This window comes from Diorhabda sublineata, chromosome X, assembly GCF_026230105.1.
Source record: "Diorhabda sublineata isolate icDioSubl1.1 chromosome X, icDioSubl1.1, whole genome shotgun sequence".
Lineage (NCBI taxonomy): Eukaryota > Metazoa > Arthropoda > Insecta > Coleoptera > Chrysomelidae > Diorhabda > Diorhabda sublineata.
The window spans coordinates 11,036,238-11,061,149 of NC_079485.1; the positions used below are offsets into that span (position 1 = coordinate 11,036,238).

The following is a 24,912-nucleotide window of genomic DNA, read 5'->3' on the forward strand; positions in this document are numbered from 1 at the left end:
ATTACACAATGAAAGAACAAGTATGGTGAAGACATTAGTTATAAAACTTCTAAAAGTGGTGAAATAGTTATTCAATTTATTCAAAAAGAATAAGGAACTTATTAATAAAGACAATTCAGCAACATAATTTTGAACTTCTAATATTTTTACGTTCATTCGGGAACTGATTGCGTTAATCTTGTCGCTTTCATATGATATGATCCTTTCTACACTGGTAGACCGGTGGGTAAATGCGATCACATGTAGGGTTGTTTTATTTGTTTATGATTTATTGGACTTAAGAATTTTCTCCTTAAATGGTTGTCTTCTATCAATTCTCATGAGCAGTGTAATTGATAGGTTACTGAGGTTTTCAGTTTTCATACTTGTTGGCGTTCCAGCATAAAAATAGATTATCAATATGAAGCTTGTAAAAAGTGCAAAATCTGTGTGAGGAAGTTAATCAATCGTTGATAACTACTCAATTACAATAATTATTGAAGATCTAGAGTCTATTATAAAACTCAATAAAAATAAAAATTTCTTGTAGATTATGTTTTAGATTTGGATCGAAAATTGGAAGTGAGATTTAGAAACTGTGATCTAAATCTTGTTCCTGGTTACGATCCGCAATCTGCTGGTAAATGATCTACCCAATCCCAGAGCACAGTTTCCGAAAAGTACTTGATAATCACTAATTTCTTATGTTTAGAAAGCAGCACAGCTTAAATCAAGGGTCCTTCATGACGGGCTGAATCGATATGCATATGGGAAAGTTCTAATAAACGAGCTTGCGATACTTTCCGTTTGCGATATCCCGATAAACCACGACCTACCCCAGATACACTTAGGCGGCTCATTCATAATTGTGAAACCCACGGCCAGTTTGTTGCACCGTGCAGCAAATTGAAACCTGTCGTAGACAATGAAACCAATGAATTTACAGTCTTGGGATACTTCAGAGCGTATCCTGAAAATTCATTAACCGATGCGGAAAGAGATTTGGGAATATCAGAGATAAGTATTCGCAGGATTCTCAAAAAATACCAGTTCCATCCGTATTCAATCTCGTTGGTACAAAACTTAAAGCCAGGTGACGATCAAAGGAAAATTGTTTGTGTGAATTTATATTAGTTAAAACTCAGGAAGACGACAATATTTTACAAAACTTAATTTGGACAAATGAGTGTAAAATTCAGAAGAATGGACTGTTTAACCGGCGTAACTCACATTATTGGAGTGATACCAATCCTCATATGTTGCGTGAAAGACAGTTTCAAGGATTCAGGAATTTCAATGTTTTTGCTGTGATAAAAAATGTCAGTATGCTGGTGGTACATTTTTATGACCAAAATGGTATGAATGGTAATCTTACTATTTAAATTTGAGGGTGAAAATTTTTGTTTATTGCAGGTAGCAGATATCTAGAAATATTAGAAAATTATTTTCACCCACTAAATCTGAATCGGAATCAGCTGTGATATCAACACGACGGAGTCCTACAACACGGTAATGTGCTTGTAAATAACATTTTAAAGACTCATTTTGAGGTCCGAAGGATAGCATACGATGGACCGCATCAATGTCCTCCCCGTTCACCGGATATCACCCCATTACATTTTTTTCTTTGGGGTCGTATAAAATATATCGTATATGCTTAGCCGCTAATCGCATAAGAAGACTGTTAGGAAAGAGTTTGGAATGCATTTCGAACTCTTCCTATTTCTAACTGTTTGGAAGTTGGTGGCAACCATTTCGAACATTTACTTTTGTTTAATTTTTAGTTTTGTTCTTCTCCTCTTAGTGTAGTGTTTTTGAATATTTTTTAATTGACTAAAGTATTTTAATTTTTGATAGGTTAACTTTTGTTATTCGTTGTTCGCCATCGGCAGGTGACAATTAAAAACCATTTTTTTTTCATTTTTTACAAAAACCCTTAATTTGAGATATATGAATTTACTAACGAAGTCCCCTTAATTTAAAGCGTAGAATCCAATGATAAAGAGAAAAATGGGGGTTGCCCTTTGAAAAAATTAAGTTTTCGAAGTTTTTAGATAGCGAAATTCGGCACCATTTTCTGAACACCCTATATAAATGTTTGTCCAGGTCTTCACAGATTTTGAAAGCTGTAAGTATTATTCCTCCAAATCCCAAAAATATTAAACCTGACTCACTTAAACTTAGAAATATAATTTTTTTAGTGGAGGGCTGCATGTGTCCAAAAATTTCGAAAATGTCAAATAATTAAAAAATGGTGGCATATGATGCCTCATATATAGTTAGATTGAAATTTTGCGTAGATTCCAAAAATTTAGTAAAAACATAGTATTCCGATTAAAATAACCAAGTTTGGGTCCATCCCTGGTGTAACCGGATGTTTCAGAAAACTGAAATTCCTTTAGCTGAAACGAGCATTTTGGAGAACACAGAGCACGTCTCATTAATAACTCAAATGTGATTGCTTTTTATCGAGAAAATGAAGGAATTGTCTTAGGTCCAAATTTGATTTTCTCTGTTTTCGACCACTTTAATCTTTTCATTCATTTCCAAACCGCTTAAGGACGGTGGGGACACATGAGAAGAATGAGTTTTCAGAATGAAAAGAACGATAGAGGAGGAAAACCTCTTTGAAAAAGTGAAATAGAACTTCCAAAAACAAAGGATACAACAATAGTGAGTATTTCCAAAGAAACAATAAAATTGCACACAATAATGGAAATTAATAGTAAAGTTATTTTTTCATTGAATTACGGCATAAGTAATTCATAAATTATTCGGGTCACATTTTGTCCAACTATTATCGATGGCGGTGGTATATAAAAACGAAAGACTTTAGAAATACCATGTTTATTTTATTAATAATAAAGACTCGATAATAAATTATATTCATAAACTCATACACCCAATAGCAATGATAGAATATTTTCATCCATATTTACATGCTGTAAAACAATGTTATACTCTTGGAATAGAACATTTATTTCAGCGAAAATAACTTAAGGGTATGTAATAAAAAAAGCAGACTCCGGTTTATTATCAACAAGTCATGCATAATTAAGTGACTGCCTACGGTAGTTTTCAATAGATAAAGAAAACAATATTTATTCCAATATATTTCATATGTGAATTGTAATTCACTACCCACAGCAAAAAATTCTCATCCTACAAGGCGGAACGTATGAATTTGACGATAGCATCATAACAACCTAAGAGACTTGGGTGAAATATTCCATTCATTTAAGAAAAATTTAAAATAATTTTTTTTCAATATATATGTTAACATACAATTTTCGTAATCTTATCTTCTCTTATGAAAGAAGATTCTGAAAATAGGTGGAATTCAAGTAAATAACAGTAAATAAGTAACATGAACAAATAAATGGGAGTTAAATTAGGCTTTATCTTGTTAGCCATTTCAGCATTGAGCCACTTATGTCTCACAGATGTTTCGGTACAAAACTGTATATTTAGAACTTGAAATGAGCTACTCATTTTCCTAAAATCGGTATTATTTCGAGATCAGCAGCTTCTTTTCATAATTACATACCTTTATTTGAATACGGTTTAATCATGTGCCATATCAGACATTAGATTTTATAGTATTTCACTATGGAACTCCTGCATTATGTGTGGCAACCCAGTTTAAAAATATGTCTGTTTGTTGTTGTCTGTTGACTACACTATTAAGACCAATTTAACATTGTACATTTTAGTTCAGTTTTCCATCTATTTAAAAATAATGTCTCGTAAATTATATTGATTTCCAATGTTAAGATGAAGCCTTAATATTCGAAGCCATTGTATTCCATAGTTTTAACCCAAAGTTCAGCAAGTTCTTCATGAAACCACTATTTAAGCTTTCATGCAAAAAATCGTCTCACAGCATTCTCAACATTTCCTTTTGATTCAAAATTTTTCCTCCTCAATAAATTTATTTTACATATTTCTCTTCATACCACGGCTGCTTCCATCTTTTGTTTCCAATAATGTCTTAACAATACACGAATTTCATATTTATCATAGTCCGTGCTATTTATGTAAAAAAGTACTGCAACCTCATAAAAAAAGAGAGAATGATTACATGAAATTGAAGCATTTGTACTCTTTATAGAACTAGATGCTAGTCTTCCACAAGTTACGACATGTTTAAATTAAGGCGAAGGAATTTTCACATAAGAAATCCGACATTACTTAAGAGACACCCTCTGTATCAACTTGCTACTAGAAACATCTATTATACTAATGAGCTGTTAGATCTACTTCTCAATAATTTATATAAATATATAGGAGCAAGCTAACGTATTTTGTCCTTAAAAAATTTTAGTAACAACATGCACTCAATAAGTCGTGTGACTAACACATTTTTTGCCAAAAATTTTATTCATCAATGTTATATCCGAGCATTTTTTGAGATCAGCGAATAGCCAGTAGTTATTAGGGGCCAGATCTGGACTATGTGGTGGATGAGAAAACAAATTAAAGTGCACTTCATTCAATTTAACCGCCATTGCCATCGACTTGTGTATCGGTGCATTAAATTGGTGATACAGTAGTTTTTTAATCGACATATGAGGCCGAATTTCCTTGATTTTTGCATTCAAACGATCCAACAACTCTATATATTATTCGCTACTGATTGTTTTTTATTTCTGTGGATAGTGGACGAACAATATTCCTTGTGCATCCCAAAATACTGAAGCCATAACCTTCCCAGCTGACTTTTGTGCCTTTGGACGCTTCGGAAGTGGTTCACCGGGTGCAATCCACTCAGATGTGGATCGTTTTGATTCCGAAGAGAAGTGATGGATCCATGTTTCATCCATTGTCCCATATCCAAGCAAAAAATCTGATTAATTACGTGTAAATATGGCCAAACATTGCCCTGAATCATTAACACGTTGTTGTTTCTGATCGATTGTGAGTAAATGTGGCACGCACTTTGAAAAAGCTTTTTCATGGTCAAATGTTCATGCATAATTGTTTTCTGGAGTAACCACCTCAATTGGACGACTAGAAAGTTCACCATCATCAGTGTCTGTACGACCATGTTTAAATTCAGAAAACCAATATTAAATCGTTCTTTTCGATGAAGCAGAGTCCGGATAACAATTTTGAAGTCATTACTGAGCTTGTACAGTATTTTTTATCAAGGTACAATGATAAATTAACAAACATTGTTTTGAATTCATTGTTTTGAAAATAACAAAAGTAGCTTCACTTAAATGGCTGTCACTTTTTTCTGATTAATAGAAATAACATGAGATTTCATACATAATCTTTTGAAAGTTGGTACTTCATAAACGTCATATGGATTTGACAATGGTAGCGCCATCTGTGTGTCAGACACACGACTTGAGAGATGACATAGCTTTATTGGCCTAACGGTAATATTAATATTAGCATTTGTTCATTTGTAAGAGTTATGAAATCATTTACCTATGTGTTATTAAAAATTATAATTGAACTTGTGAGAAATTATATATAAAATCTTAATTGTTTTTATGCTTGTTAAATCTGATAATTGAAACTACATAACGTTAAATTTATAAATTTGCGTTAAATTAAAGCTGCCAATGTCTTTTCTTGGCGACTTTGATCAATATTTATAGTAATATAAGCTTATACGGAAATAATACAACAATTCTTCAAAATAATTGCGTTTATAGTATATAATAAATTTTCAATTACAAGAAACAATGTACAGGACCGGTGTTTGGATCCATTACAAACAAGAATCTTGTACTAAAAAGGAGTGGTTATGAGAATGATATTATAAGAAAAGGAGACAAATGTAGATTTGTACAAGCACTCGAAAAATATATGAAAATGCCGTTTGCGAAAGAAATTTTCTCCAACTAAACATCTCGAATCAAAAACTATATGGTCGGACTCCTCTTAACCGTCAAATATTCTACATTCATTAGTTATGATATGACATAATTTTGAGTTTTCATTATTTTCATTGTGAAAATTTTTTCAGAAGCTTAAGACAAGAAAAACATGACCAGACGGAATATAGTAGACAAAACAGATGTTGTAAATGGAGAAAAATTTCTATTTTCGTTCAGATTTTTCCAGCTGATTGTCAGTAGAAAATCTAAAATAGCAATAGAATCAATCATATTCATAAAATCAGATGAACCAAGGGAATAATTGTAGTTCAAAAACAAATTTATTTAGTGTTTCTCAATCTACGTATAATTATAAAGATATATTACATACAATATTTTATGTTAGGTAAGTAGATAAAAGTTTAAATAGAGTACAGAAAATTTGATAAGTATGGTATTTTTTTTTTAATAATTATCTCATTATACCTCTCGTACTCATATAGGTTAATACCCAAGGAGTATTTGGATTTTATTGCATGATTAATGGATGTATTCCAGCTCTTACTCATTAAATTCATATTCGAAATCAATTTTCAATCACTATGATTAGTTTGAAATTTTGCATATTTATCAAGACCAGATGGAAATAAAATAAATTTATAAATTCATACCATAACCAAGGATCTCCGGGCGTGTCAAGGAATCTTGTTATGTTTTTCGAGCACTTAAAAACTTCAGTTTAATTTGAAATTTTGCACATTTATTGAGAACCGTAGACAATTGGTATTTTACTGTGAACAATGAAGCATAAGATTAAATGATTAAATTGCAAAATTATTAATAAAATGAACTGTTTTAATTATATATGGTTTGAAAATATAGGGGTGGATCATAAGTGATGTTCGTTTTCATATGTAAAGCATGAAGTGCTACGCCTCAATTTAAACATGTCGTAACTAATTACCACTAGTTTCTAATTCTATGATGAAGAGTACGATTGCTTTACTTCCTTTTCATCTTTCTCTCTTTGTTTATTGACGAAGTAGTACGTTTTTATAATAAATAGTATGGAAAGCGATCAATATGAATTTAGAGTATTGTTAGTTCCAAGCAGTTGGGGCAGCAAAGGAAACATATCTAAAATTAAAGACGAAGACACAGTTGATGATCGAACGGCACAGCGTTGATTTAATCGTTTTAATAGTGGATAGGGCTTCACACAAGATGAGACGTTTTCGAAAATATTATAGACGATACCGAAACCGCATACAGCATACACAAAAAACTCGATTTTAAACTCTAATTTTTGGAGTATATGTACTAATATTTATATTTTATATCATAGTTTTTCAATGGCATCCTTAGCAAAGTATAATTTTTTCATATTTTTACTTTAACTTGTTAACTCTTCTAATAGTTCTTCAAATTTGGAACAATTGAGAGTGAGAACAAAACAATATGCTTAGTGTGTGAGAAATGAAAAAAAGATAAAAATGAGCCGATGAGATAACTACAGGTATTGAGAGGCATTTACTGACAGCTCATTCAAAAGCTTGTGCAGAAATTTATGGAAACTCAACTTAGATTAAAAAATCTGTACAATCAGCTCAAAAAAATTAACTGATATGTTTTCTGAACAGATGATTTAATTTTATATCAATCTCAAATAGCTTTAATAGTGTTAACAATAAGAAGCATTGTTTTAAAGTAGTCAATTAATTATGTAAAATGCAATTTCTTTGCCTGTGTTGAAATACTATAAACGTCATTCAAAATCATTATATACTATTTATAAAAGTGCCACACGGATTAATCTAAATTCAAGCTGAACGTCGAGTAGAGGTGTATAAACAGCTCTTGTCACTGCCAAAAGATGATCGTTTTGTTATTGCGATGAAATCCGGATTTATCTAAACAACCCTAGCATGGAAAATCAGTGGTTAGATAAGTAAAAATTAGCAGAAACCGTCACAAAAAGAGGTTGAATCGAACAGAAAGTCTTGTTTTGAGTCTAGTGGAATCATGAAGGTTTAATGTACTTTGCAATCATTCCAGATGGACAAGCTATCAATGCTGAGGAATATAGTGGACAGTCTATGTAAATATATGAGATTTTATCGAAGAAATATGTTTAGTTAATCGAAAGTGAGTTCTCTTACAACAAGACAATGTTGAACCATATACTGCAAAAATTATGTTGAGTAAGATCAAAAATTTTGGTGTTATTGAACTCCTATCAAATTTAGTTTCAGTCTGGACCTTGCATCATTCGATTATCCGATGTATTCATATCAATGGGGAATTTCTTGGGTGGAAAAAATTTTAATACAAAGGAGACTTTGGAAATGTAGTGGGCCAATTTTTGTATCTAAGCCTAAAGAATACCAAGGTCTTAAACAGGTTGATGAACATTGGCTTAAAACTATAGAATACGATGGGCTATACTTTGGATATCGGTAACCGATATTATTTATAAGATTTATAAATTAATGTTAAAACCATTGAATTTGAAAAGTTTATCGAAATGAACAAATCACCATAATTTGGAAAAAATAAATTAAAAATTAAAAAATATTGCTTGGTGCAGAAAATATTTCAGCATTTTGCAATATAATATATTCAACACGCCACACTTTTCAAATAGTGTTATTAATATTCTGGTCAATCATTTTATTTTATTGATATAATCATTTTAGTATTTGAGTAAAACAGAACATATTTTTCGATGTGATTCAGGTATTAAAGGTTATTTTGCTATTAAAAGTATTCTTATTATTTGAAATAAATCACTAATTTGACAATAAACGTCATTCTTAGGTTGTAGTTTTAATATTTCATATTCAATCAAATCTTTAATTCTAGGTTCTCAATTCATAGAATCATGTTTTCATTATTTTTGGCCTAACAGTAAGTGTTCAATGAAGAATTATTATACTATGGGTTCTACCGACCCTGCTTTAGCATTTGTAAATTCTATTCAAACGCAGGCATCATTTATTATATTAAATTGTAATCAATTTTATTCCCGTAAATGTTATCTAGGATCTTTAAAATCCGAGTGTGTGTATGTTTTGGTATTTATTGCAAAAACTTGAGACGTAACAAAGAAGAATTCACTATGCTGAATAAATTTCAAACAGTTGCAGTCAGCATTAATTACCATACGAAGGAAATACGATAATAGTGTAAAATTGAGTACATTTGTTGAAGTGTCAGTTGAAAATTCGAGAAATACGTCGTAGACACGAATAGACGTTTATTCGTTGATAAGCAATGATGGATTTTCTAATCATAAATTGTAGTTTGAGCAAAGCGGTCAATCGTAACTGGAATAAAGTGAAAATCGTTTCAAACATTTCTACGGTTCGTTAAAAGACCAACGCAAACAGTTGTTATAACTTTATAAAAAGATCTAATATATCCAAATTGATCAAATTTACTTTCACCTGATACTATTCTGTTTCAAAATTTCAACTCGAACTCATTTGCTAAGGATCTAATTGCTAGGAAAACCCAAGAAAATCCAAATATGCAAAGAATATATTTTGCATATTACGAGTATTTCTATTTTTTTAATATTTGCTTATATACTTAGTAAAAAGTAAATTTCGCAGTTGTTCCAAGATAAAAATAGTTTTATAAGTCTTCTATTCTAAATCTTTTATTGCAGTTATTAAGAAACTAATATTAAAACAGGTAATCAATAGGTTCAAAGAAAGGTATAGGTATTCCAATCTTTTCAAACCCCCAACCCTGAGTTTGGTTGGGCTGTCTGCACAGGCTGTGGATCAATTTTTGTCGATTCTTATTTAGTTCTCTTATTTAGTTTGTGTTTTTGAAGAGATAACATCTATTTGCGCTTAGTATTTTAGTAATTTTAATTTGTGAAATAACTAAAGACAGCTCGGCATCAATATCAATTGAGTCATACATAGAACTATGTATGGATATAGGAAAAGTTTACTGTTTTGCGTTCATAACATGGTAAGTATAATTTTTGTATATTCGATACAAAGTATTATGCGAAATATGTCAATATGTGTTATATTTTTGAAAATTACAAAAACAAGTTTTTTTTAGTAACGTACACAATGAAAGATATAGAGAATATCCAGGGTTGCAGCTTTGATTTGTTCTCTATCTCTATTTATTAATGTGGACCAATAACAGACATCGGCCGTTTTCGAATCATTCGGGCCCTTGGTGGTGAATTTATTTGTTAGAATTTCATATCTAAGTTTTGAGATTGTTGATTTTAGATATAATTAATTTTTTGATTGCGATAAAAATTTCAAATAGACATACATGTGAAAACTTCTACTCATATTCCTAAATTGGTTAAGGTGGAATCTGGGAACGTGTTACAACCCTTATTAACACAATGTTTAAAAAGCTAAACGAACAAGACATGTTGAACCGAAACCTATGTCAAGCAATAATGACATCAAATATTCCATTGTTCAAGCTACGTAATCAAAATTTCATATTTTTTCTTTAAAAGTATTGCAATTTCAGTGTATGATGGTGAAACTACGAAGGAACGACGTTAATTCCTAAAAATCAAAGTTAACAGGAAATTAAAACTAAAATTTAAATATGTATTGATGAAACCACAGATTTATTCATAGGTGTTTTTATCGAAAACATACTGCAAAATCTTTTCATTTTCAAATCATTTTTTCTGAAGATAGAATAAACAAATGCACTGACGGTGGCAAGATTTGTATAAGAGCCTGTTCTTGGAGATAATTTTCTCTATTACATCAGTTGAGGTGGAAAGAAGTTTTCCTTTCCTAAATTGTAGTTTTTAAAAAGGGAGAAAAGTTTTGAATCAAGAACAAGAACAAGAAAAATATTTATTTGTTCAATGTTTTTATAACTAACGAATATATGCTTATTTGGGTTTATTTTAGTAACTGTGTAAGAAAATTGAAATGCCTGTTTATCAAAAATTGATATATTGAGTTTTGTTTTGCATATATTCAACATTTTTGGGCATAAATGATATGCATATTTATGCGCAAATTTTGGGTTCCATTTGCATATTTGGGTTCCCTTAGTAATTGCAAATAATATTAATCACAGAGATATGTAAATTTAAAGTAAATATAAAGTAAAATTAATAATAATAAAGTCCCAAATATGAATATAATACATATTTTTAACGTAGTTATACAATTTAATGTTTATAGTTCTGATTTTATCACTTAATATTGGATTGGATATAAACGTGTTTATTGACTTCTGACAATATCAGCAAGCAAGATGAGTCAGAAACAGTAATAAATTTTTTATTATAATATTCACATTTGTATAATTCTGGGTTACTGTACCGACTATAACACTGATAAAAATTACTGAAGTATGCTCAGAAAACTTCAACTTGGAATATAAAGTGGATATTTTCGTGTCAGAGACGTATCTAACCTTAGGAAAATATATTTACTTTAAAAATATTGATGAATTATTACCACTGATACTGGAATACCAAATTATTTATGTATCGGGAATATCTAACTATCTTATGCATACATTTCTTTAGTTAAATATCATCAACATTCATTACCTTTCCTCGATTAACTGATATCAAATAGAAAATATTTATATGGACATCTGGAAAAATATTTCTCATGTTTTCTTCTTCTTCTGATGAGGACAATCAACTAATTTTTTCTCTACGTTTGAGAATTATCCAATTTTTCAAAATACTTTTTTATCCATCAGTATTCCCTGTACAATGAGAAATACAATGTCTGTAATTATGAATGACATTGGTGGATCCAACAAATCCAGAGTCAAAACAAAAGAAAATAAATTTAAAATATACTAGGAGTGGACCTCCTATGTCTACAGTTTTCCAAACCATTGTACCATGCGAAATTAAAAAATGAGGAATTAATGGTTTCTTTTGATTCCATCGTTTTTATGATCAAAATTATCCGTTTAGATTAAATTAGATACTAACTAAATTTCCTATCCTGTCTAAAGAATTGCGAGAAATGCCACTGGCTAATAAAGAAGAATGGCCAGTTTGAATGTTTCGAAGGGCAATGAATGTAAAGGAAATAATATCAAAGAACTAAAATTTCCACCGCATTTGAAAGGTCAAATTCTTTGTTGTAAGTACAACAAAATTTTAAAATGTATGTAGATTACATATAGTTTTTCACAAAAACATGTGAATGTTTCTGCTAGGAATGCAGATTATGTAAATCTATCCATTTTATCACATGTTCTAACTGTACAGGAAAACATATTTAAAAATGTTGGTATATTAAGACAAATATTCGATTTTATGTGTACTAGAGATGGATACTAATTCATAGGTTCAATACCAATATGAATCTACACTTTTATATGTAGTGTGTTTATTCGAAAGCTGTCGCTATACTGGTTGAATAAATTATTGACTGAGAGAAAAATCTTTTTTATATTTGTTATTGGCAATCGTATACTAAGGTCGGGTTTCAAGTTAAATGTACTATCAAAACTGAGACCAACATAAACTAATTATTTATTGAGTATTGAAAAAGTCATATTAATTAAATAGGAAATGTTAATAAGTTTGCTCTATTAACAAAAATAAAATCGGTATAATAAAATTAGATTAAAATTTAGTGTGTTGCTGAAGTTAATCTTTTGATTTTTTTATAATATAATGCAAGCGATTATAACTAGAATGGATATTTTTGATAACTTCATTCATATATATATATATATATATATATATATATATATATATATATATATATATATATTGAGAACTTGGCAATGAAACGCCAAAGTGGACTAACTTTAATATATTTTCCGAGCTAAGGAATATGTATAAATGTATAACAATAATAAAATTTTACTTACAATAATCAATTGAGATTTGTGGAGGCTTTAAGTTGTATAAATTCTTGTAAAATTTTTAAATTCATAGGATTCAAAATTCAAATAATGAAATATTGGTTTTGGTTACTATAGGAACACCATGTACTATTTCTAAAATATTTCCAATACCATTGTAATCATCATCGTCAGCTTCGTAAGAATTGATACAACGATGTATTCTTACAGAGCAATAGAATGTGGAGTGCCTGAAGGCTCAGTACCTGATAGGCCCTATTTTGCTTGTTCTGTTTATCAACAATATTGCCTATCTAGACATCAGCAGTAAATATATCTTTTTGCGGACGATACTAGTTTCTCTTGGGTGCGATTCTAATCTTTTCTGCCTCAACTTTTATAAAACTAAAGTTTTATCATAAAAAAATATGTACTTTTGTACTAAATAACACCACCATTAACGACATATAGAAAATTTTCACATGTACATTTTAAAAAGAAATATCTTTATTTATTGTTGTTTTCGTGCGCATACTGTATATTTAGATTTTATTCTATTTGTGTTCTTTTTAGTTATTTGTGTGAGTCTTTTGGTTATTTCCAAGTTCTTGTCTACAAATTGTGAACACTTTTTTGACAATAATGCATTTTCTGCCAGGTACAGAAATTATGGTCAAAGTAAAATTTAAAAATATGTATAGAAGTATAACAATAATATATATTTTGTACTTTTTTTAAAAAATCATTACATTTATAGAATTCAAACATCAAAATTCAAATTCACGCTTGATAGATATATGGTTTCTATAGAAATCGTTTATAATTTTAATTGGTTAGATTATGAATCACATAAAATTTTTATAGGTTAGATATATTGACAATTTCCATAGCAACCAGAGTCGATTAGCTCAATATTTGTATAAAGCGTCAATTTGTATATTGATTTTGAAATTCGTATATTTAATGATTTTGAGAAGAAAACACCGCCTTTTAAACTAATTTTTGTCAGTAATTTTCATTATTATTACACTTTAATTGTACCCTGACCATAATTTCAGTTCTTAAAGATGTATACAAAGGTATTCGAAACCTCGAATACATATATTAACAATAGTACATTTTGGTGTCTAATTTTGTCATTGTTTCATTAAAAATATTGTTAATCGTATTTAGTATATAACATCTTATAGTTATTGAAATATTATGAAGGAATTTACTCGAAGTTCTTATTCTAATCTCCAAGTTTTACAATTTTATCGATAGATAATGATTGTTTAGTATTAATACAAATTTTAGTCTTTTCTGTGTATATCTGCTTAAGAATGAGAAATTATTAATATAAAGTCATAGACATTTCCATCATTGATTGTTATGACATTTCATTTCCATGTATCTCCAACTATATATTTTTACTGGATATATTGACAGCGGCCTTCTTCACAAACACGCAGATAAAAATAAAACTACTATCATTTCCACAATCATAAAGTTGTAAGCGAATGAGAAAAGTCCATTCAAGGGTAAGTGAAATCTCAGTTAGTGATGGAGCATATGCCATAACATTCCAGTTTGAAGTTCGTGATTCCCATTTACGGCGCCTAAGAAATAGTCAACTAGCTCTCCAAAATGATCTGCCCTCAATGACACAATCTTCAAGACGAAAACAGTAGCGGTACGTTGCATAATTCACTGAATATTTTCTATAGCAAACAAAAAAGAATTTTATGTTTATTTTGAATCAGTTTAAAAGCGAAATTAATAAATGAAATGGAAAAATTAAGTTAAATATCCACAAAATAAAGAGGTTATGTTTACAAAAATGTGTACTGTGGAAGTAACCGAATTTAAGATGAATATATGAGGTAGGATCAAAAAATTAGGTGACTGAATATTTATAGCAGCAATTAATCACCCTTGTCTGTTTCAACTACTGTGTTATACAACCTTATGTATTTATAGAAGCAGTGACATGTGTTAACCTGTTTTTCTTTTCAGTCTACTACTACAGCTGCTTTAACTACATAAGTCAGGAAAAGACAAAGAATGGTCGAAGAAGCTTTTCGATTTGAACGATTAACAAAGGAAAATGGACTATCATTTTTTTTCATCATTACAGTGCTTGTTCTGACTCTTTTGCAAAAAAGGGTTTAAAGGAAACGTTTTGATCCAATTTCTGACGTTAAGAAAGCCACGACAGAGCGGATGAAAGCTATTCCAAACGAAAATTTCCAAAAATACTTCAAGATATAAGTTTAACGCTAGGATGTGTGTATTGCTAGCCAAAGTAAATACTTTCAATGATATTCATTCAAATTCTTTATTATCTTGATACTTTGTTTTTGATAAAAAAAATTTGTTGCTATTTTTGATTACACCTCGTATGCAAACTATTACAGAATTTGATGCTTACAATAGTATGACAAATATTAGATTTATCTAGAGAGACCTAGGCTCTCTATAAAAGAAAATAACAGCGCGAGTACATAAAAAGAATAGAATTTTAGCAGTAAACTGAAGAGCAACAGCCATCAGCGATATTTCCTAGAACTCCCTCCATGCTACCGGAGAAGTCAAGCTGTTTTCGCATCTAGATAATGCTAAATACTACAATATCAGTCACCATATTCAACACCAGTTAACATATATTCCCAAATTCGCAGATATTGAACAATATCGATGGTATATATATTCATTGAAACATTGGATGCCTTTATCGATTCCTAACGAATAACGCTGATTTATTGTTCCTGTCAAAGTCTCTTACGTATCCTCTCAATGTTTAGCATCATCACGGTCAATGTTTCCTTCCATTGTGTGGGTCCACTATCACTAGATTCAACACCATGCGGTGATTCTTCCCGAAAATAAAATAAACAGTTTGTCAGGTGTCACCATTCCTGACATAGAGATGGCAATTATAGAGCAGATGACAGTGGTTCGAAAAGAATATATTAACAATAATAATTTCTACGCTGCTTAGTACTTCAAATATACGAAACTGTATTCTTACTGATTGGTCCCACTATACGAGGAATTTGTATAAAAAATTTCGCATTTTCACACTAAATTATGTGAGTTAATAAGGATGTGGTGCGGCTTGTTTTTCTATTACAAACCCTTTTTGACTTTTGGTCCTCAATTAATAGGAAAGTTATGCAAACCGTGGCATTACATACATCTATCTTTATAGCTGATTTATACTATGCAATGAAATATGTACAATAATCGAGCACTATTTTTCGTTCTAATCTGTTATCTGAATATCTTTGAACCATTGCAAAATGTCAGTATTGTCAACAAACTCGATAGCTTCAAACTGACATGATTTAGGCTTTTCTTTGCTATCTGATAGAGAACCTTTTTACAGATCTCTGAGAATGTATCTACAATATCTAAGACCTGTCAATTATTTGGATGTTACTTTCACTAAAAGATATATTTAAACAAGTACAACTATCTTTTCATATTTTATGAGTTTGTCCGTGAACAACTTAAAAATTGTTAACAATACTTCTTTTGGAAACTAGCTCTTCTCATTTCTTGATCTTCTTTTTTTTAATCCTGTAATTGGTAATTTGAATGTCAATGGTTAAACTTTCATTCAGTTTCATCTTATATAATTTGATCGACTTAAGCTTAGCTTATGCAGCCAAAATTGGTACTTGTAGTTCATGAAGAAAATTAACCGTTCGTTAAGAGTTCGCCAACTTATCAGTTTAATTCCTTAATTTTGTGAGGTTATGAGGACAGAATACGTTAAATCAGTCTGTATTTGTGGTATTGTTTTGTTTATAACATCCTTGTTCTTTGATTATGGAAATATTCTTCGCGTTATTGAGCTGTGGTGTTTTATTTTTAAAACTGATATCAAAAAAACAGGAAAGGACAATATTTGAAAGTTAGCAATGTCCTTTAGATGATGATACACTGATAGACAGTGTCAGGAGGTTTCTACATTTTTATAACAAAAAGGACTTATACAGGGAATTTCTATTGGTTTACCAGTAATTTATTCTTAATTAACTGCACAAATCAAAAAATTAACAAGAAAGTTTAGTTTAATGTTAATTTTAATTTAGTTTTAATTTTGACTGCATAAACCAAGCTTCAAACATTTCATTGGTTTTTTGATAAGAATTCCAATTGCTATTGTGGTGTCATCAAGGGTGCAATATCTGAAAGATACAGCACGTGAAAAGTAATTCATATACTATTTCCACATGATATGCCCTATATTGACAGGAAAAGATTTATATTTGCATCTCATTTGGTTCGAAAGCACGAGGTGTGGCTTTAAAATGAAGAGACTGCTAGCTATATTTTTTTTATTTTGATACTATGTATACTTATTTATTGTCACCTTCAATATATACTCCTCCCTATATCGCTCCATGCGAATCATTGTTCGAATCAGTGCAGGAAATCTTTTTCTGTCAGTTCTTTCAAGACACGCGCCACAGTTTCAACAAACTAAAATCTTGTTATTTCAAATGAGATACCAGTTTTGCATACACTTTTCGCATGCTGAATATTTCATGTAAAATTTGCCGTCCACACTCTTTGTCAATTCGTATAGAGTCAGCAATGGCACGAATACTAAGCCGACGAGATAATCGACTTTTTCGATATTTTCATCCGTTTTTGACGTAAAAGGGCGACCCTGATGTGAATCACCTTCAACATCTTCTAGACCATCTTAAAAACGCTTAAGCCACTCAAAAACACGTGGACGCGGATAACAATTATTGCCATACACAACAATCCGTTGCTCTATTCTTACTCATTTTTATGTCAAAGCATAAAAAAACCGTCGAAAGCGACGACTACACTGATTTGTTTACAGACACGCATTCGAGAGAGTAGGCTACGAGCTAAACAGCTGACAGTCGCTAACCTTTGGTGCATGAGTACTTTTTTTGTAGTAGTGTCGATTTACCTACTAACCACACCTCGTATATATCAGAAATATAGCCCAGTCCTATTCGTATATATCATATGTAATCCTTCTTTATTGAGAACCTTTTAGAAGATATTTTCAATATAACTTTCAAATTTTAAAACGTATGATTTTCATAAGGTGATTTAGATTGTCGCCGTAATTTCGCGTATTATTCCCGCTTTATTTAGAAAACCTTCTTATACATTTATCTGAAGACGTCGTTTAAATTGCAAATATTTATTTACATATTTTATCTCTTCCAAAATTTAGATACAGAGATAGCCTAACTCTTTCAGTCAATTGACCGGCCATAAATTAACATACGAATCCATAAACAATCACAGTCAATTTAGTTTGTCGACACCTTAGAGCCTATCGTAAATCTAAAAAGGGTTACTCCGAATAATTTACATAATATTTCAGTGGAGTAATTAATTTACAGTGTTTTATGTGCTACGCGAGACAATTGTAACTCACTACCGAATCACATTAGATTATTCCACCACTTATGCCGAAAATGCCAAATTAGCGCTTTTCGTAAGCATAAATAACCGTTTTATTCTGTACTTGAAAATTTCATATAATATTAATAAATATGTACCAGTGATTGAAATTTATAATATAAACTAAAACTAATATACAATTTAGAAGATTTCAAACAAAACAAATTTTGAGAATTATCCTTATGAAACTTTTTGAGTTTTTTATAAAAAATTGAGGCAAAATACAAATAGTCGAATATATGATGAAATCAATACTGCCAAAGGTCCTAAAAATAAATGAAAAAATAGGCAAATACAAGTAAAATTATTGAACTTATAAAGTTTTGCCAATTTCAAATAGACAATTTAAGCTGATACTATATGATCGGAGACGTTATTTTAAAAAAATGTAGATTCAGAGATAAGTACAGAAAAGAGATAATTTTCAAATTATACACTATTTAGATCCATAGAGGTCACATCCTACTTATCTAAGAGCTTCTTCTGTATTACAGACTTTTTACTACTGTCATAGACAGTGAAGAAAGTTTTTGACAAATGGCTTTCTAGGATCTCAGATTGGTATAATCTATGGATAATTCGCCATATTACTGTATCGAATGGAGCACATATAAACACACTTTGTCACAATTATATTACATCGCTGAAGTATGATTTTTCATATATTGCGGCACGATAGAAATCTTTTTTGATAGAAGGGCTAAATTATACAATTACTAAACTTCCACTCTAAAACAGTGAATGGAAGTTGTTCCGGCTTTTTGACTGAAAGTAAGGAGCTATGCTGCGAGGAAAATGAGTAGATTCAAAATGATAAAAAAAGTGCTTGGAAATAGTAGTAAAAAAAATTTAGTACATAGTTGTTGATGAGGTAACCAATTTGGAAAAATCAGTGAATATTAGTGACGAGTATAATACATACCTGTTATTATGATATGCATTATTGTCAATAACATAATGAAGATTCAAATTAGTGTTGTTTACAAGACGTACAAATGGTTAATGTCAAAAACTGCATTCTTCTAAATTTTTCCGTCAATTAGCGTTTCTTCAAACCCTTGACACATGATACGCTTATGTACATTCCAACCTCAAACTATAACAGTGGAAAATTCATTATTCTCAGTCGGACTTTCATATACAAAGGAAGTCGTCTGTAATTTGGAATAAATTCAGTAGTTCAAATATTGATTTATCTCAAATGATTGCCTCCATCTATTAATATTTACAATTTTGCATACAATAATAAATTAAGAGATATGAATCATTGCTGATTTTGTTAAATGGTAATATTATAAGATAATTAATAGTAATAAAGTTACGAAAAATTAGTAATCAAATGTGATAATCTTAATTTTCATTGACTATTTGACAATATCCTAAAGGTGATAGAAATTCGATTTGAAAACGGCAGAAAAATTTTCACAGTCGTATTCGAACTTTCATATCCTCGAAAATTGCCGGTTTGTCTAAAAACCTCCACCGCCCCATCTACTTATCCATCTTCACAAAATCAAGATACTCAGGAATATGTTTGTGACATGGGAACGCGTACATTTTGTTGAAAGTAGATGTCTCTATCCGCAACATTACCATGTATAGGGTAAGAAACAAATTAGCCAATCGTGAATTTCGTCAGCGAATATTGCTCCTGTAGCTTGATTTCATACATTCCTTGCCCATGGCCTTTCCTCGTGCAACTTGGATCCATCCGCTTAATATCGATTTATCGATTTACCTCAACAGAAAACAAAATTTTCTATACTATTTAATGTTGATTGTGTCTTGTTTATTCGTAATTTGATCATAAAACTATATTCTCCTATCTTAATGGTTCCCGCACTTTTTTTTGTTTCGTAGACCACTTTAAAAATTCTGCTGGATGCGGTGTACCCCTTAGATATATTTCCAAATCTCGAAAAAAAGAAAAGATTAGATCTATATATGGAGTTTTATAGATGAGTTTCAACGACGAATCAACAGTTTTCTAAGAAAAAAATTAGTATTGATTGCTTGATACGGTTAATTATTTGATAATAAAATCGACTAAACAAATTTTCAATCAAATTTTAAGTGATTGTGCTGTGACTCGATATCAAAAAAGCAAAATTTTCCAAATCAAAAAAGTGACTCTATCCATGTATATAAAAAAAATGAAAAAGCTTTTTCAAAGTGCGTGCCGCATTTACTCACAATCGATCAAAAACAACAACGTGTTGATGATTCAGGGCAATGTTTGGCCATGTTTACACGTAATAAATCAAATTTTTTGCGTCGATATGTGACAATGGATGAAATATGGATCCATCACTTCACTCTAGAATTAAAACGATTAACATCTGAGTGGACTACAGACGGCGAACCATGTCCGAAGCGTCCAAAGACACAACAGTCAGCTGAGAAGGTTATGTTTTCAGTATTTTGGGTTGCACATGGAATATTGTTCATCGACTATCTCCAAAATGAACAAACAACTGCGTTGGATCGTATGAATGCAAAAATCAAGAAAAATCGGCTTCATGTATCGAAAAAAAACCATTGTATCACAAAGACAATGCACCGTTTCTCAATTCGATGGCAACGATGGTTGAATTGAACGAATTTTAATTCTAATTGCTTCCTCATCCACCTTATAGTCCAGATTTATCCTTCAGTAACTACTGGCCATTCGCTAATTTCCAAAAATGCTCGTCGGGAAAAAATTCAGCTCAAATGAAGAAGCAATTGCTAGAACTGAAGCCCATTACAAGGCAAAAGACAAATCCTTCTACAAGCATGGCATCGAGAAGTTAGAAAAGCGTTGGAATGATTGTATTGCTCTTGAAGAAGAGCACATTTTCGGAAAAAAAGGTTTTTCTTAGTTAGTCACACGACTTATTGAATGATGTGTTACATACGAAAGTATTTGTAACAATAATTATTGTAGTAAACGCTTTCTATTTCATAGTTAGTGAATGTTGAACAAATACCAATTGATATCTCACCCTTTTAATTAAAATAAATTTGATATATCATTAGTTCCAGTTAACCGCCAACGATTGCATTTTATTTGAAAATAATTGCTTTCTATCGATAAAAAAGTCCCTAGTTAAATCATTTCTGTTTCCTGTGCTTGTTATTAAACATATTAGAATCAAATTAACCCTCTTGATTTACGTGACAAATTATTCCATGGGCGTGCTGAAGTGGAAATGTAAAATCGCAGGCAGCTGAAATCTCATTGAGTCGTAATTACCAGTTTGAAAGTGTAAGTTTGAAAACTACTCTTTCGTTGTTATTTAAATGATAAATTGCTTTGAAAAAGGCGATACAAAGAGTATGTTTGGCTTATAATAACAGACCTCAGCCTGACATACGACAACGATTAAAATGCAATATACTACTTAATATCATTCACCCTCATATTTATTTCAAAATGTCAGTGACTATTGTTACTCAATAAATCATGAAAACCAGTATAAATTCACTATCCTTAACAATCTACATTTTATTGATAATCAAATTCTTAGTCGTTCAAACAATAAGAGTTTTATTTCCATATTTGCATCGTAAGAAATTTTATGCTACTAACTACATTTATTTATTGTGAATGTAAATTTTTTTATGTGAATGTACGAATTAGTAGCTTTAAAAAATTGTTTGTCAGTAGTCCTCTACAGATTCAGATTTACAGGAAAAGAATGCCGAGTGTATCTTTACTAACCAGTGTTGACTAGATGAGGAACTTGGTTGGAAGCAGCAATCTTTTATTTCTTAGCAAATAATCAATTGCTTTTAAGGTTCAATACTGGAAACAGTTCTATGACAAGTGCATAAAATATATTAAAAAAACTTCATTGGCAAATCAACTAACCTTTATCAAAATGATTCAGTTTTGTAGTGAAAACCAGAAAAAATTCAGCGAAAAATATTTTTCGTAGAATTCGTTAAAATTTGAAAAAATATATCAAAAGTTTCAGCCGAATTTCATATTAGTGAATATAAAATATTTATACATTTTATAAAAAAACTGTGGCTTCACAACTCTCGAATACATTTAAGAAATTATGAATGGATACTTTGAAATTGATGTAGGTATAGAATTTTCAGATTTAGTTCACTCTAAGTATGCTCCAGTTACCTTGGTATATGTTGAAAGGAGTTTTTCGAATCATAAAAATATATTGTCATATAAAAGGCCATAAACAACTTGCAAAAACACCTTGTCATAAATTATAATAGAATATATTCTGAGTTTCATTAGAATAATATCAAATATCTAAATAAATGTAATAAAATTGTAACCTATTGCATAAAATATATAAAAATTGTGCATTTTTTGAATTTTAGTGCTTACTTTGAATGCATATACATATCTATGCTCAGATTGCATTACAATTTTTCGCATATAAATCCGCTATTTAGTCACAACAGTGTCTAATTTCTTTGTAACTAATTTTTTGGTAAATTTCTAACCGATTTTCCCTCTTTCTCCTATTTAAAATAAGTGGATGTATGTATCAATGTTTTTGTCAGATTAATAAAAAGCAAATGTAGCATTCAAGATATATTTGGGTAACCTTTGAATGGAAAAGAGTGGTTATAAAGAAAGGAAGTCAAGCTTTTGGGAAAAGGACATTTTAAGGGGTTCTTTCTAAAAGCTGACCACTTGAACTTTTGTCAGCGCCCAACCGTATGGACATTATATCCAACTGAAAAACGATCGTGCACTTGACATAAAATCTATGAATAAAATATCATTCGTTTACGTACCGTTTAACTTGAATTTTATTATTTAAACGACGTTTTCTGGTTTAAAAGTCTCTGAATATGTTTCAGTTTTATGCGTCCGACGTAACCATATAAGCAATAACAGCTCTTTTACTTATTTTTAGTTGTAAAATAATAATATTAAAACTGAAGTACATCGAAATTCCATTCCATAGATTCATATTATTAGATACATGTTATGTAGACAGTAATAAATAATACGAATTGCTCATTAACTGCATATACCCAGTGATCGATCGAAGACGGAAATGAGCCCGAATTATAACGTTCTTCAATTGTCATTATTTTCCAAATTTTTAACAAAACTTGATACAATAATCTAATTTAGATAAGACTATTCACATATTTTTGTGTGCTTGAGCGTTAAATAAGACGGTTTTAAGTAAACATCCATATAACTGGAGAAATAATTAAATCGAATTCTTAAAATTTAAGACCTGACTCAACTCATAAATTCTCACTCATTCAATCTTCGGCTCTCTAGTCGACACATTCCTGGCCTATTTTTTTCCAATTTTCAACTTTTATTCATATCTTTTTCTCTGTAAATCTCACTTAACTGTAAACTAATTCTAATTATCCAAATACTTCCATGTTTCACGAATCCTTATTTTTTTCTTGGAATTTGCCTAATTAGCACTTCACCCTGTTTTTAAGTGGTAGACCCAGTTTTGACTGACAGTAGGTGTTATTATTTTTCATATAACTTCAATGTTTCCAGGTAATAGAGAGGATTTTTAGTAACTTAATCAGTGAAAAGTACGTAGCATCGCTTGCTAACAACCAGCCCAGCATTAATCTTCGAGTCAAATTCATTTTTTTCAAGGAGGATTGATCCAAAACATCCAAACTCCGTCATCTTTTCAAAGCCAAGTTCAGCATTTATTGCATCTATGGCCATTCTTTTTCCTCTGTGTATTAGAAGATATTCGGTTTTTCCCTTGTTAATTAAGCCCCCAATTAAGGGCCACTTCTTTTACATACCTGCAGTCATTAATTGGGCACGTTTCTCTCAAGTCCACATCATCAACAAATGCAAAAACTTGGAAAGATCAGTTCAGATCATAATTGTTTTCCTCCAACTAGAATTTTCCTCATTACATGTAACAAACCAAAGTTAAAAAGAATATAGACAGACTATCAGCTTGTCTTGACACCGTGTTGATTCTTAAGTTTCTTGAGAACTCTTGAGAACCTGTATTTTAACTTAACTATTTCAATTTCAACAAGTCTTATTGTTGTTCAAGGTAATTTAAAAAATAGTGCAACGTTTGTTTATTTATATAATCATTAGTTTGCTTTAAATCTATAAAAAGTTGATAGAGAGAGAAAGAAATGCTTTATTGTCAAAAAACTGCTTACAATTTGCAGACAATAGCTTGTAAAAAAATAAGAAACGGAATAACTAAATAAAGACACCAATAAAATAAAATCTAAATATAAAGTTCACGCAAGAAAACTACAATTAATTATGAAATTACATTTTAAAATCAACATCTCAAAATTTTTATATATAATATACATTACATGTATATACTGTCAAAATTAAACCAGGTAATGTCTGAACTATACAGCAATCCTAAAATAGGGAATAATTTGTATTAAAAATCAATAACAACATTAAAACAGTACGTAGTCATACTCCGAATCAAAATTAGTCGTTTATATAATAGAAGGCACTTTCCAGTACATATGCCTTCAAATGATTGCGAAATATGGGAAAAGATGTTATAGATTTAATTTCAATTGGCAAATGATTGTGTATTTTTTGCATTGTAAAGTATTGAGCCCTTAACTAATTCTGAACGTGGAGTAGGTAGGTAAAGGTCGTTCCTAAGCGGACACGACCTTTCTAAAATTGGAGGAGCGTGTTTACGAATTAGGCAAACGGAATCCAAGATGAATAAGGAAGGAAGAGTCTATATTTTAAATCTTTTAGAGAAGTCCCAGCAGTGAGCCCTGCTATTTAGTCTGAGTAAATATCTAACAGCTCTCTTTTGTAGTTTGAAGATTCGCTCAAATTGGGTCGCACCACACGTACCCCAGAAGGGAAGAGTGT

General features: G+C 30.5%; 1 long non-coding RNA gene across 1 annotated transcript in view; it reads right to left on the minus strand.

Moving 5' to 3' along the window:
• Nucleotides 1–12,595: 12,595 nt before the first annotated feature.
• The window catches only part of LOC130450920 (uncharacterized), a 45,242-nt gene continuing 32,925 nt past the window's right edge, over nucleotides 12,596–24,912 (minus strand). The window contains exons 3-4 of the long non-coding RNA XR_008910645.1: nucleotides 19,006–19,179; nucleotides 12,596–14,341 (exon numbers count right to left, since the gene is read on the minus strand). This is a non-coding gene — a long non-coding RNA (uncharacterized LOC130450920). The remainder of the gene's footprint in view (nucleotides 14,342–19,005; nucleotides 19,180–24,912) is intronic.